Below are 12,722 nucleotides of genomic sequence, written 5' to 3' on the forward strand. Positions count from 1 at the left end.
ATTTGTAATTACAGGATTTGGTTTTCCATGTCCTAGAGCTTAATGTCTACAGCCAATGACTGTGAAGTCAGTCAGTAATGGGTTCAAATCCCAGCTCTATCACTTCCTAACAGTGTCCGCAGGACAGCTATTTCATTTTCTGTGCTTCAACTTTCTCGTCTGTAAAATGGCAATAGTAAGAGAATTTACCTCAGAAACATATTGCTAAAGTTAGGTGACAAAATCCACGTGAAAGATCTTCACACAGTGGTTAATAAAAAAATAAATGTTTAATAAATATTAACTATAATAACTAATTAACTAATAACGTATTAATTAAGAGTGTGGGTGCCTTTTCTGCTTCACAGTTACAATATGTTGATTAATTTGTTATGTATTAAGACAGGACACAAGTCAAGTAAACTGGAAAATCCAGGCTGTTATATGGAGACAACCAATTAAAAATCCATGGATGTAAGAGGTCAGAGGAGATTTTTAGCCCCAGCTAGTAAGGTGACCCCCCCTAATTTAGCTTGAATCCCCTGTTTCAATTCATTCAAGAAAGGGGTCCCAAGTTCTGCAGCTTTGGCTGTCTCTTCTCCTTCTGACAGAGGGAGAGTCTTCAGAAATCCTTGGCCAATTTAAAGCTGACAATTGCCTGCTAGTCTGAGCTGTTCAAAAGATGAGCAATAATGAGGAGTTTCCTAATTACTGGGGTTTCAGGCTTGTCAGATTATAAATCTCTTCATGAGATGTAGCTAATTGGCACTGTCAAAGAGAGAAATTTAGAAAGACCTAGATAATAAGCAGATATTGAATTCAGTTAGGGATACTGTTTTCTATTGTTTCTGTTTATAGCCCTCTTACATAATAAGTCTCCCATCTTTCTGCTCACATGTTGGAATAAAGGAAGTTTTGTTCTTCCTTCTCTTACAATGGTGCCTTGCTAAGAAGAGAAGTTTGTGGAATATTATCTCTACTCCTCACTGGAGGGTTTTAAAAGTCTAAAGCTGAAATCATGTAGATAACATCTCACTAGATTAGTTGTGAAGGCTCAAGTACCATGTCTTGTGAAATGAATTAGAGTTTTTTTAAATGAAAGGCAAAGTTTCAATCCTGCTGCTTATACTACATGGGAAACAGAGTAACTTATATCACTACTCAGAGATGTGGTTTCCTCATCTGTAAAGCAGAGAAAAGAAGTTTCACGTCATAGAAGTTTAAATAACATAAATTAGACAAAAACATGAGAATGGTGGCTGCCCATAGTAGGTAACCAGTAGTTTTTCTTTTAAATGAAAAAGTAGAACTCTTCTTATTAAGTAAATACTTTTAAAATAAAATTTTCACAGGTACTTCATTTTCCTATGCCTTGCGGCACTCCAAACCAAAACAAGTAAACTTGGAAAAAGCAAAATGCCTGAAAACAATACTTAATTCAAGTTCCCAACACTGTCATAAGAAATTAATTTAAAGCTCTCTGAAATGCATCCTTCAGATACATTTGCATATGCAAATGAATATTTAAGTCCAAGTGTGTGTGTGTGTGTGTGAGACACACATGTACATACACATCACATTATAGATTAGTAATCTAACAATCCTTCAGTAGAGATAATACTGTGAAGGAATAATACTGTGCAGACAATAGAACTAATTAGATAATTCTGTATATTCGCATGTCATGTGACATGATCTCAAGGATAATATTGATAAATATTGAAAAATAGCTGGTGTGTATGGTTTTCCAGTTTTGCTATATAAATGAAAAGGATAGATGGATATGAAGACTTATATATGCTATCTCTGGGAGGATGTACCCAAAACTGGCAACTCTGAACACCTCTGGGGAGGCAACTGGAGGACTTTGGGTCACAAGCCATAGGGAGACTTCCTTTTGTAGGGTTTGATTTTTTACAGATTCATGCATATTTTATTTAAAAGAAAAGGACTGCTGAGATGATTTGTGGACTTTCTATGTCTCTCTTCAGGAAGCTGTTTTGGAAGTGCTATGAGTTGAGGAATTTCAGAATTGGCAAGACATTTAAGATGACCCCAAACAGGAGCTCCAATCCTCGTCACTTACCAGAATCGCCTGGAAAGCTTGTGAAACATATGGATTCCAGAGTCCTATCCCAGAGCTGCTGACATGGAATTGGGGTGTGTGGTGGAAGGGGAGCAGAGAGGAATTCAAATGTGGCATCCTTTCTTTCTGACCCACAGACAGGTTTGGAAACCACTGGCCTGGTGCAAACATTTCTCACTACTCTCCAAACTAAGCTATCCAAACTATCGTAACATATCACGGCAGTCTCCAGGGCCCATGGCAAAAACTGGGAGGGGTGGCCATGGCTGGAGGAAAGTGCCAGTGAGGCCAAGGGTAGCAATCAGTAGACAAGGAGGGAGACGCATACAAATGGGCGCTGCTTTGAACTATGACACATTTTGGGAGATTACTGGGAATTTCTTTCTTTTTAAAAAAATTTTTTATTAAAGTATAGTTGGCATACAATAGAATATTAGTTGCAGGTGTAAAACATATTGATTGACATTTATATACCATGTGATGTCATAACCACATTAAGTCTAGTAACCATCTGTCATCATGTTAAGTTTTTACAACATAATTATTGTGTAATATTGTACAATATTATTCCCTGTGCTGTACACTACATATCTGTGGCTTATTTATTTTAAAGCTGGTGGTTTGTACCTCTTATGCCCCTTCACTTTTTTCACCAATCCCCCAGCTTCTCTTCCCTCTGGACACCATCAGTTTGTTCTCTATTTCTATGAGTTTGTTTTGTTTTGTTTGTTTATTTGATTTTCTCAGGTTCCACAAATAAGCAAAATCGTATGTCAATAGATAGATGAAGTAGATGTGGTCTAAATACAATTGAATATTTAACTCAGCAATAAAAAAGAATAAAATCTTGCTATTTGTTACAACATGGATGGACTTAGAGGGTATTATGCTAAGTGGAAATTTCTTTTGATGAAGAGATTCTGCAGCTAAAAATATTTGAAAATCACTGTCCCATTTGAAGGGAAGTATTCTTATGGCATCACTTCCAAATGATGGTCCAGCCCCAAGTAGACAAAAAGCCAATTTTTAAAAATTTCTACCCTAATTCTCTCAAATATACGTGTGTATATATATATATATATATATATATATATATATATATATATATATATATATATATACACATNTATATATATATGCACATGTATACACATATACAACCAGGTGATAACTGCACAGTAGATATCCTGCTATAGAAACCACAATTTCTTCATGTGTATATTTTCTACTATAAAGAACAGCAAAGTTTTTCCATAAAGGGCAAGAGAGTAAATAATTTAAGCTTTGCAGATTATACAGTCTCTGTCTTACCTACTCAACTCTGTTGTTATAGTAGAAAAGTGGTCACAGACAATATGCAAATGAATGGCATGGCTGTGTACCAATAAAACTTTATGGACACTGAAATTTTAACTTCATGGAATCTTTCAAAAGACTTTATTTTTCAGAGAAGTTTGAGGTTTATAGAAAAATTGAAAGGAAGGTACAGAGATTTCCCATATACCCCTTGTCCCACACACATAGGCTCCCCTATTACCAACCATCCCCACCAGAATGGTACATTTTTTCACCAAGGGTGAACCTGCATTGACACATTATAATAACTCAAACTCCATAGTTTACTTTAGGGTTTACTCTTGGTGTACATTTTATGGGTTTGGACAAATGTGTATGTGTAAAGATTATACATCATTATAATCTCATACAGAGATTTTCACTGCCCTAAAAATCCTCTGTGCTCTGCCTATTCATGTCACACCCCCACCCCTGGCAACCACTGATCTTTTTACTGTCTCCATAATTTTGCCCTTTCAAAAATGTCATAGAGTTGGAATCATACAGAGTGTAGCCTTTTCAGATTGGCTTCTTTCATTTAGCAGTATGCATTTAAGGTTTCCCCATGTTTTTTCATGGTTGACAGCTCGTTTCTCTTTAGTGCTGAGTATTATTCTATTGTCTGGATGTAATGCAGTTAGTCCTTTCACCTACTGAAGGACATCTTGGTAGCTTCAGAGTTTTGGCAACCATGAATAAAGCTGCCATAAACAATTGTGTGCAGGTTTTTGTGTGGATGTAAAATTTCAACTCCTTTGAGTAAATACCAAAAAGCATGATTGCCCAATTGTATGGTAAAAGAACATTTAGTTTTGTAAGAAAACACCAACCTGTCTTCCAAATTGGCAAATTTAAAAAATTTTCTTGTGTTGTGAGACCATATTCATCTATATAATTTTAATGTGTCATGAGATCACATTCATCTTTTAATTTATTTGTACCATTTAAAAATGTAAAAACCGTTCTTAACTTGTGTGACATACAAAACAAGTAGTGGCTGAATTTGGCCATTCTGTAGTAACTTGTCAACTGCTCCTCTGTCATCTACGTTAAATGATATTTTTTCCTTTCTTTGGCATTTGACAAATTTATTCATCTTTCTTATCATCAGAGTTCTCACCTTTAAAATGGAGTGGTTAGTGAGCCCAATTAAAATAACCAAGAATTATGCTGAAAGATATATGTCTGGTACTCTTCCTTCTCCATACACTAATACATTTACATCTTCTTAGAGTTTAATTAGTCAGGATTCTTTCAGTTGCAAATAATACTAATAAAAAATTAACACTGGCTTCAACAATACTCATAAAGGATATTTTTTAGCTTATACAGCCCCCAAACTCAGGCATAACTGCATACAGAGGTTTAGGCAGTGTCATTGGGGTCCCTCTCCATTCCACTGTGCTGTTTTTCACCTTGTTGACTATGTTGTCAGACAACTTCTTTTCCAGTGATGGCATCTGGCAGCTCCAGGCTTACATCATCCCAAGTTCATGTTCAATGGAAAAGGATATATCTCTCTTTCAGGTGCTCAGGCAAAATGTCAGAATTATCTCTGATTGCCCTGGAGTGGCTTGGCTTAAGGTAAATATCCATCACTTTGGTTGCATGGATGTGAAATTCTGCTGACTAGGTATTTGTCACACATCTACTTCTGGAGCAGAGGGTGGGGAGGGGGGGAGGTAAAATCAACTCCATCCAAATATATAAACTGAGTGGGAGAAAGATGGTCCCCTAAAAATAAAATCAGGATGTTGTCTAATAAAGAAAGAATGGGTGGTGGGCAGCAAAACTCACAAATGTAAACTTCAGAGCTCTTAACCACAAAACCTAATATCATTAACAGCCTGGCTAATTTCTTTCCAATTTCAGGGCAATGGAATGAGAGATATCTACATAAATGATGAGTCTGCTTTTCTAGCTTTTGGTTTTATTGGGCATTTTGCAATGTTTCAAAGAACTGTGTCTTTTCAGTCTTTATGTTATTTGTCTCCCGGAGAGGAATGACTTGAGAGAATTAGATCTCTGAAGTTTAATCTCTCCCAAGAGGCCTAATACAAATAGTGCTCCCCTTGTACTTTTTATTTATTTCTTTCTTGTACCATTTATTTCCCACAAACCCCTTCCTTCCAGTGATTCTACTGGACACTGAAAGCCCAACCACATGAAGCTTAAACTTTCTTATCATCCACCAGGCGCTCAGCTGACATGAAAAAGAGTAGAAAAGGCCTCAGAATGCTGTCTTATCTACTGTCTTTAGTTAAGTTGCAGTTAGATCATTTAAGACAGCCTAATAGTTTTCTTCTAGGATTCCTGTACTGAGAGTCCTAGATCAACGTCTGAGATTTAATAAACACAGAGAAGTATACCCCATAAACTATATCCTTTCATTATATCCATGTTGACTTGAGTCTTCCTTAAATCTCTGCCCTTTTTATTGGCCAGTAAAATGCGCCCTACATTTGTTCCTTTTCTGACATCCTAACTCTCTGTTTCTTCCTTTCTCATGCTCTCACTCCCGCTTTCTCTCTCTAAATCATTTTCTTTCTTCTATTCTCTGCTTGTCATTTCCAAGCTCATAGCTCTTCTTTTCCTACACTTTGCCCTTTATTGATTTCATGTGTTCTCACATTTCAATGATCATGTTATCCAGCTTTAATAATAAAAGCTATAGTTTATTGAGTATCTATTGTATATTGGCTCCTCTTGATGCCTCTGCGAAGTAGCTGACATTACCTTCATTTTACAGTAAAAATTAGTGACTTTCTAACAGTCACAATGCTGGCAATGTGGCGGGTGGGGGTTGGGGGTGGTGTCAGTGGTTGGAGTTCAAGCCTGATCTGTTGGACTTCAAGATCCATTCCCTTTCCACTGCCCTTCAGTATATTTATTCTCTTGTTCGATTATTCAGCACACATTTCTTTCTTTCTTTTTTTTTTTAAGATTTTATTGGGGAATTGGGGAAGGGGAACACACAAGTTGCTGTCCTTTTGTTCTTCAGTCTAGTTGTGGAGGATGTCGCTTCACTGGCCCATGTTGGTATTGTGATCATTGCGCTCTTCCCAGGTGAGGCAGATCGGTCACCAGCCTCTGGACGGCCGCTCACGGAGGCTCACAGCAGATCACTGCAGCTCACGCTGGCTGCCGGCCACTCACGGTAGCTTACGGCGGGCCACTGCAGCAGGGGTTGCAGCCTACGCCATTGTCAGCGACTCACTGCAGCCCAGCTCCAGATAGAGCTGTTGTTCACCATCTTAGCTATAGAGGGTGCAGCGTCACTGGCCCTCATGTGAGATCCAAACCAGGGCCCTGCTGCTCAGAGCTGGCGTCCCAAGCCAGCTCTTAACCAATGGGCCACTCGGCCAGCCCCAGCACACATTTCTTGAGCATCTGTTTTGAGCCAGGCATAGTGTACTAGGAATCAGAAAAGACCCAGATCCCGTCTTCAGAAAGTTCATAGTCTAGTAAGGAAAACAAGCAGTCAATGTAATTACAATGTAACTGTGAAAATGCATGCATATATTCCAAAATTCCATGTAAGGCCCAGATCTCTTACCTGAGCTCCATGCCCATACCACCAGGGAACTACTGAACATTTTCATCTAGATGTTTTTTCTCTTATCTACTGCTGTCTAACCAAACCCCCAGAGCTTCGTGGCTTAAGACAACAACAATTTATAATTTCTCATCAATTTTTGGGTTGAACGAGGTCAGCTGAGTGATTCTTCTGCTGAAGCCACTCCCATGCCTCTAGTCAGCTAGAAGTCAGGCTGCAGCTGGAACATGCGAGATGTACTCTCAGAGTCCTGCATCCCTTTGCCTGTCATCTCTCATCATTCAGTGGTATAGCCTATGTTATGGTGGCTGGTTCCAAGAGGACAAGCCTCAATGCACACTGGTCAAGTTTCTGCCTGTATTATGTTAATGTCTTATTGGCCAAATAAGTCACACAGCCAAACACAGTCAATGTGGAAGGAGACTGTGTATGAATATGATTACTGGAACCATGGTTCATGGAGGGCCGCCAATTAGACAGTCTACCGTAGAGGTCCAGTTTTCACCTCCACATTTTAAACTGAAATAACAATATGCCTTCAAAACATACATTTATATTTTTATTTATGGTATCAGCATTCTCAAACTACAGAACTTATTGTAGCTCCAAAATCTATCCTAACTACATCTAACTAGTTCCCAATTCTTTTCATTTCTTCTGGAAAGTAACTCATGTTCTTGCCTTCCTTTTTCATATATACCACTACCTATGAAGCTCAGGACAGTCTGCTAACTTAGAGGATCCCAGCTGTGTACCGGTGCTCACTACCATGCTGTGAAAAGGTTAGAGGTATGAGGAGATAGTGATCCTCACTGACCACCTTGAGACGAATGCTGAGGGCAGCTGGAATCTCTGGGCCTGTCACTCCTGACCAGCAGCTGTCTTGTCCATTTGCCCAGGGAGCAATACACACATCAATGTTCATATGTGCCACAAAATGAAAAAATTGAAAAACGCTGTTGTCACTGGATCTCCTCCTTTCTATGCATCTTTCTTACCATGACCATGTTCACCTTTCTTACCATGACCAGGCTAATGATTTCCTACTTAGGAAACCACTTCATATTTTATTCTTCTCCCAACAACATAAGTTGCCTATTGCACACAATCCAAGCTGGCATCCAAAAATTTCTGCCATATACTTTGAACTTGTTTTTGAGCTTTTTGCCCACTCCTCCACAAAAAAACTTACTTGTGCCAAACTGATCTGCTTAGCCTCTCCTAATAATGCCTCATTATTTTCTGCTTCCCTGCTGTAGGGTAAGTCTACACTCTTAGAAGACTTCCAAACCCCACTACCCTTCAAACCCACTCTGAGTTCCTCATCCCACATAAAGGTTACCAGATTATGCTGACCTACCATAATGTCTCTGTTTTGCCTCTGACCTCCAAGAAGATATTATTTATAATTCTATGATATCTGATATATTTACAAGCATTGTATGCCTATTTAAATTCAAATAAAATTAAAATTCAGTTTATCAGTCATACCCAGCAACATGTCTAGTGCTCAGTAGCCACAGTGACTAATGGCTGCCGTGTTGGACAGCACAGATATAGAGCATTTCCATTACCACAGAAAATTCTATTGGAAAGCTAAGTCTATGCCACTTATTTGGCAGTTAATCATTGTTTCTAACTTTGGGTTTGCTTTTCAATAGCCAATTCCCAGCTCCCTTATTTCTTTGTTGCCTCCTATTATAGAGCCTGAAAAACCCAGATACTTCTATTTTCAGGCTCTCTTGCAGCTAGACTTGTCCTTTTGGCCCAGGGCTTACCAATGCAATATAAGGGTATGCTTGTTGAAAGCATTTCTGGGAAAATGTCCTTTTATATGATAAAAGAGAGAAGTATGCAAGGAGAGTTCTCTAAATGCCCCCTTACCTTTGAACATAGTCATGTGAGGATGTCTTGTCTGAATGTACAGCAGCTGTCTTGTGACCATGATGGAAATACTAAGACTAGTTTAGAGACACCTACCCAGAGCCTGAAATGGTCAAAGCATTCAATCAACCCTAAGATTGCTAATCTCCCAACATCTTTGTATGTAGTTAACTATATTACTTTATTATTTAAGCCTCTGCTAGTCCTAATTCTTAAGTACTAACTGCACCATTGGTAAAATTGCCTATGTTTATGTCCCAACTCTTCAACCACATTATAAATAAATTAAGGCAACAGCATCTTTATAATGTCCCTTTGATTCACCCATGACACATAGTAGGTGCTCAGTAAACTCAGGTGAGCTGATTGAGTTCTTACTGCTTTGAAAAATCAACAATGAGAGGGCTCCTGGCCTGGACCACATGCTTGTGAATTTCTTTTCTGAAACTCTCTAATCTTAGACTATGTGAAAAAGTGTGTCATTTTTAACAACAGCAACACTTCAATCTATATTCGTACTTGTAAGTTACACTAGAAAGGTGAGAAAGGAAGAACTATAGTTCTTCATTTTTACCTCCACAATACACCCAAGACAGATCAATTAAAAAAATTAATTTGGTAGTGTGATGTCAGCGACAATTTGAAAGGAAGTCCTTTAGTGTCATTGAAAGTTTTGCCAGGTAATCTACTCACACTTAGCTTTGAGAATCATTTGCAGTGTATGGTGTGTGTGGTGTGATGTGTGTGTGTGTTTGTGGTGTGTTCTCCTTAATGACTTATTATTAAGGACACATGAACTACAATAGGATATTACTGAGTTCATGTCATCTTTTTTACTTTTGTTTTCCAACTCATGCCAAAATTCTAGGTCTCAACCCAATAGAAATTTTCATTTCATTCATTCATTTAACATTGAGTACCAAGCAGACACCAAAGATCCGAAAATGAAGAAGACACAATCTTACATTAACATTTTCATAATGCTACCATTTAGGAAATAACTTCTTTCAGTCATTCCCCCACCCTGGCCTGTGGGACTAGTCCATGTCCCCATGTACAGGGCTTGCTATAAGGCCAGCTCTAAGGCTGGAAGTGACTTGCTCACAGATGCACACTGAAGGCTGGCGGAGCACATCTTGGTTTCCCTCCCTGCCAGGCTGGGAGGCACTGCGGCAGAGGTCTCAGAATGCTGGCCCTGGTATCAGAGTCAAATTCCCACATCTGCTGTGTGCTGGGTGTGACATCGGGGAACACACCACCTCTCTAGGCTTCCATTCCTCTCTCTACAAAAGGGAGTTAATAGCAGTACCTATCTCACAGAGTTAGTAGGATTATATACAATACAATCATTTTAATAAGCAGGTAGACTAGGTGGTGAACCATTTAAAATCATCAGTTAATGTGAACCTAGATGTGTGTTACAAGAGCAAAAATGGAGATGATTCTGTGCACACTGAAGATTACATGGACAGCATGCTAACTTTGATGAGATCGGTAGTACCCCTTTCTGCTACAAGGAGAGGCCATACTCAAGCTCAGTTTCTCATGGGACCGGGGGCTCCCTTTCCTTATGGCAAAGGTGGCAACATCCCATAGGCTCCAAGGTCTCCAGGTGCTAGACAGTGGGTATTGCCCAAACACTCTTTCTGAATACATGAACCCCCAGTCTCTTAGACCACCTGGTGCCAAGCAGCCTATGACTTCCCCACGGAAGAGAATTCAGCCCTGATCTAGTATGGACTTCTGCGGAGTAATGAGAGGATGTGGGACTCGTGTCTTCTCTTCTCTTGCTGACCTTGGCCTATGTAACTTTCCCTTTTCACCAACAAAGGCTATTCCTTAAACCACAGAGTTTATCTTAACTCTGGTGCATGACAGGTGGAAGCTCAGAGGGGACCCACCATGTTTAATAATCAGGTACAAAAAGATGCTAACTGACTGGATGGTAATTGGTCTATAGGCTTAATATATCTGCAGGAGAAGAACCAAACAAGCTTTGAGAGAAAGGAATTCCAGAGAAACCCAGCATACTGCCGAAGAGACTTTATAATCCTGAGTCCCAAATGTCCCTTTTCTCATTCACTTTCATCCAGAATTTTCATAATTGTGATTTTTTTCTTGAAGGAGACCCCTTTCTTGAAGGAGTCTCTTTTTCTTGAAGGAGTCCTCCAAAGAGTACAAGTTTCAGGCCTTACAAACCTCAGCTGTGACTGACCTTCGATGTTTCATGGCATTAAGGGAAAGCGCAGATGCATACGTGTCACAAATGTAGCTCCATTATGTCCAACCCCTTTGCCTTACAAATGAGAAAACTGAGAATGCGAGAGAAGTGTCTAGATCTTCCTTGGCCCCACAGTCAGCGATGATAATGGGAACTTCAATCTCTCTTCCTCGTGTTTATTAGCAACAGCTATTGAAGTAACACATCCAGCCCTCCTTCCCTCCTCCCCAAAAAACAAGAAACATTTCTGAAGCAGTTTTGAGGGCCCTAAAGCCAGACTGGATTCCAAGTTCAAGTCTACTACTTGCCAGAAAAGTATGTAATCTCTCTGTGCCTTAATTTGCTCAGCTGCAAGAATGGAGATAGTGATACCTGTACAAGGATTAAATGAATTAATTTGTGTAAGCATTTAGAAAGTTGGCTGGCACACAGAGAGCACTTGGTAAGTGTTGGGGGATGGAGTGGAGCAGCGTGCTGCTCAATCCCCTTCTTCCTTCTGGTTCAGGATCTGCATGCACTGGGGCGAAGTGGGTGATTTGTGCTTTGTTCTTATTTCTGAAAATTAAGGCGACAAGAGCTGAGCCCAGAACTTCCTTCAAGAAGCAAGTTCAGAAGTCTGTCTTTCTTCCTCTGTCCCAGGCAGAGGGTGAGGCAGTGGTTCCATGAATGCGATTTCTTGCTTGGGTGAGAGGCACTGAGGCCTAGACCTGGGCAAAATGCTGTGGAGGTCCAGAAGTGGCTGCAGATCAGGACACTTTCTTTAATTGACTTTACCAACATAAAATATGTTTTTATCTTCTTTTGTCTCATGTGAGTCCATCTCTCCTTTGGTTATGAATGGAGGAGGGAAAGAACGAAGATAGTACCACTCATTGGTCTCCTTCAAATACCGATATAAGTAAAATCAACCCTACAATTTATGACAACCAACTCTAAATGTAGTGCTCTTTTAACTCACAATTGTAGTTGTGATTATCTAATTCCCAGCTACATGACCTGAACAAGTTAAAGAAAAACTTAATCATAGCAAACTCCATATTCTTTTTAAAATTAACTGAATGTATTTAAATATGGAAAGATGGAGGAAGAGGAGAAGGAAGGGCAGAGAGAGAGAGAGAAAGGAGAAAGAGGAGAGGGAGGAAGTGGAGGACAAGGAGGAGGAAGGAGAGGAAAATTAACTCCATCAGTCACCAGACCACGATAAATAATTGTAACTGCTTCAGTCCAAAGCCCAGGGAACTATCTTTGCCTCACAGAACTTTGCAGGAACTAGAGTACTCATTGACCAAATGCAAATGCTCCTCCAGAAGCAGAGAGGTTGTCAAGCATCCTAATGCCTTGGCTTCCAGGGGTTTTCAGGAAGAGAACCTCTACGCGAGGTCTCCTGAGGCCACTTCTCCCTTACTTAACCTCTCAAGTTACTTAACCTCTCCCTCCATCTATATGGCCTGGAGGAATATTTAATGGACACCATATTTCTTTGAAAGGAGAAATATGGAAGAGTAAAGTGGGAAGGAATATTTTATACTTCTGTTTTTTCCAAAGCTTTGTTTAAGGAAAAGACCTCCTAAGACTCAGAGAAAAGAAAATAATGTTAAAATGATGGAAGCCATCCACTATGCTCAATTTCAAATACACACACACACACACACACACACACA

The sequence above is a fragment of the Hipposideros armiger genome, unplaced genomic scaffold (assembly GCF_001890085.2).
Source record: "Hipposideros armiger isolate ML-2016 unplaced genomic scaffold, ASM189008v1 scaffold_158, whole genome shotgun sequence".
Taxonomy (NCBI): domain Eukaryota; kingdom Metazoa; phylum Chordata; class Mammalia; order Chiroptera; family Hipposideridae; genus Hipposideros; species Hipposideros armiger.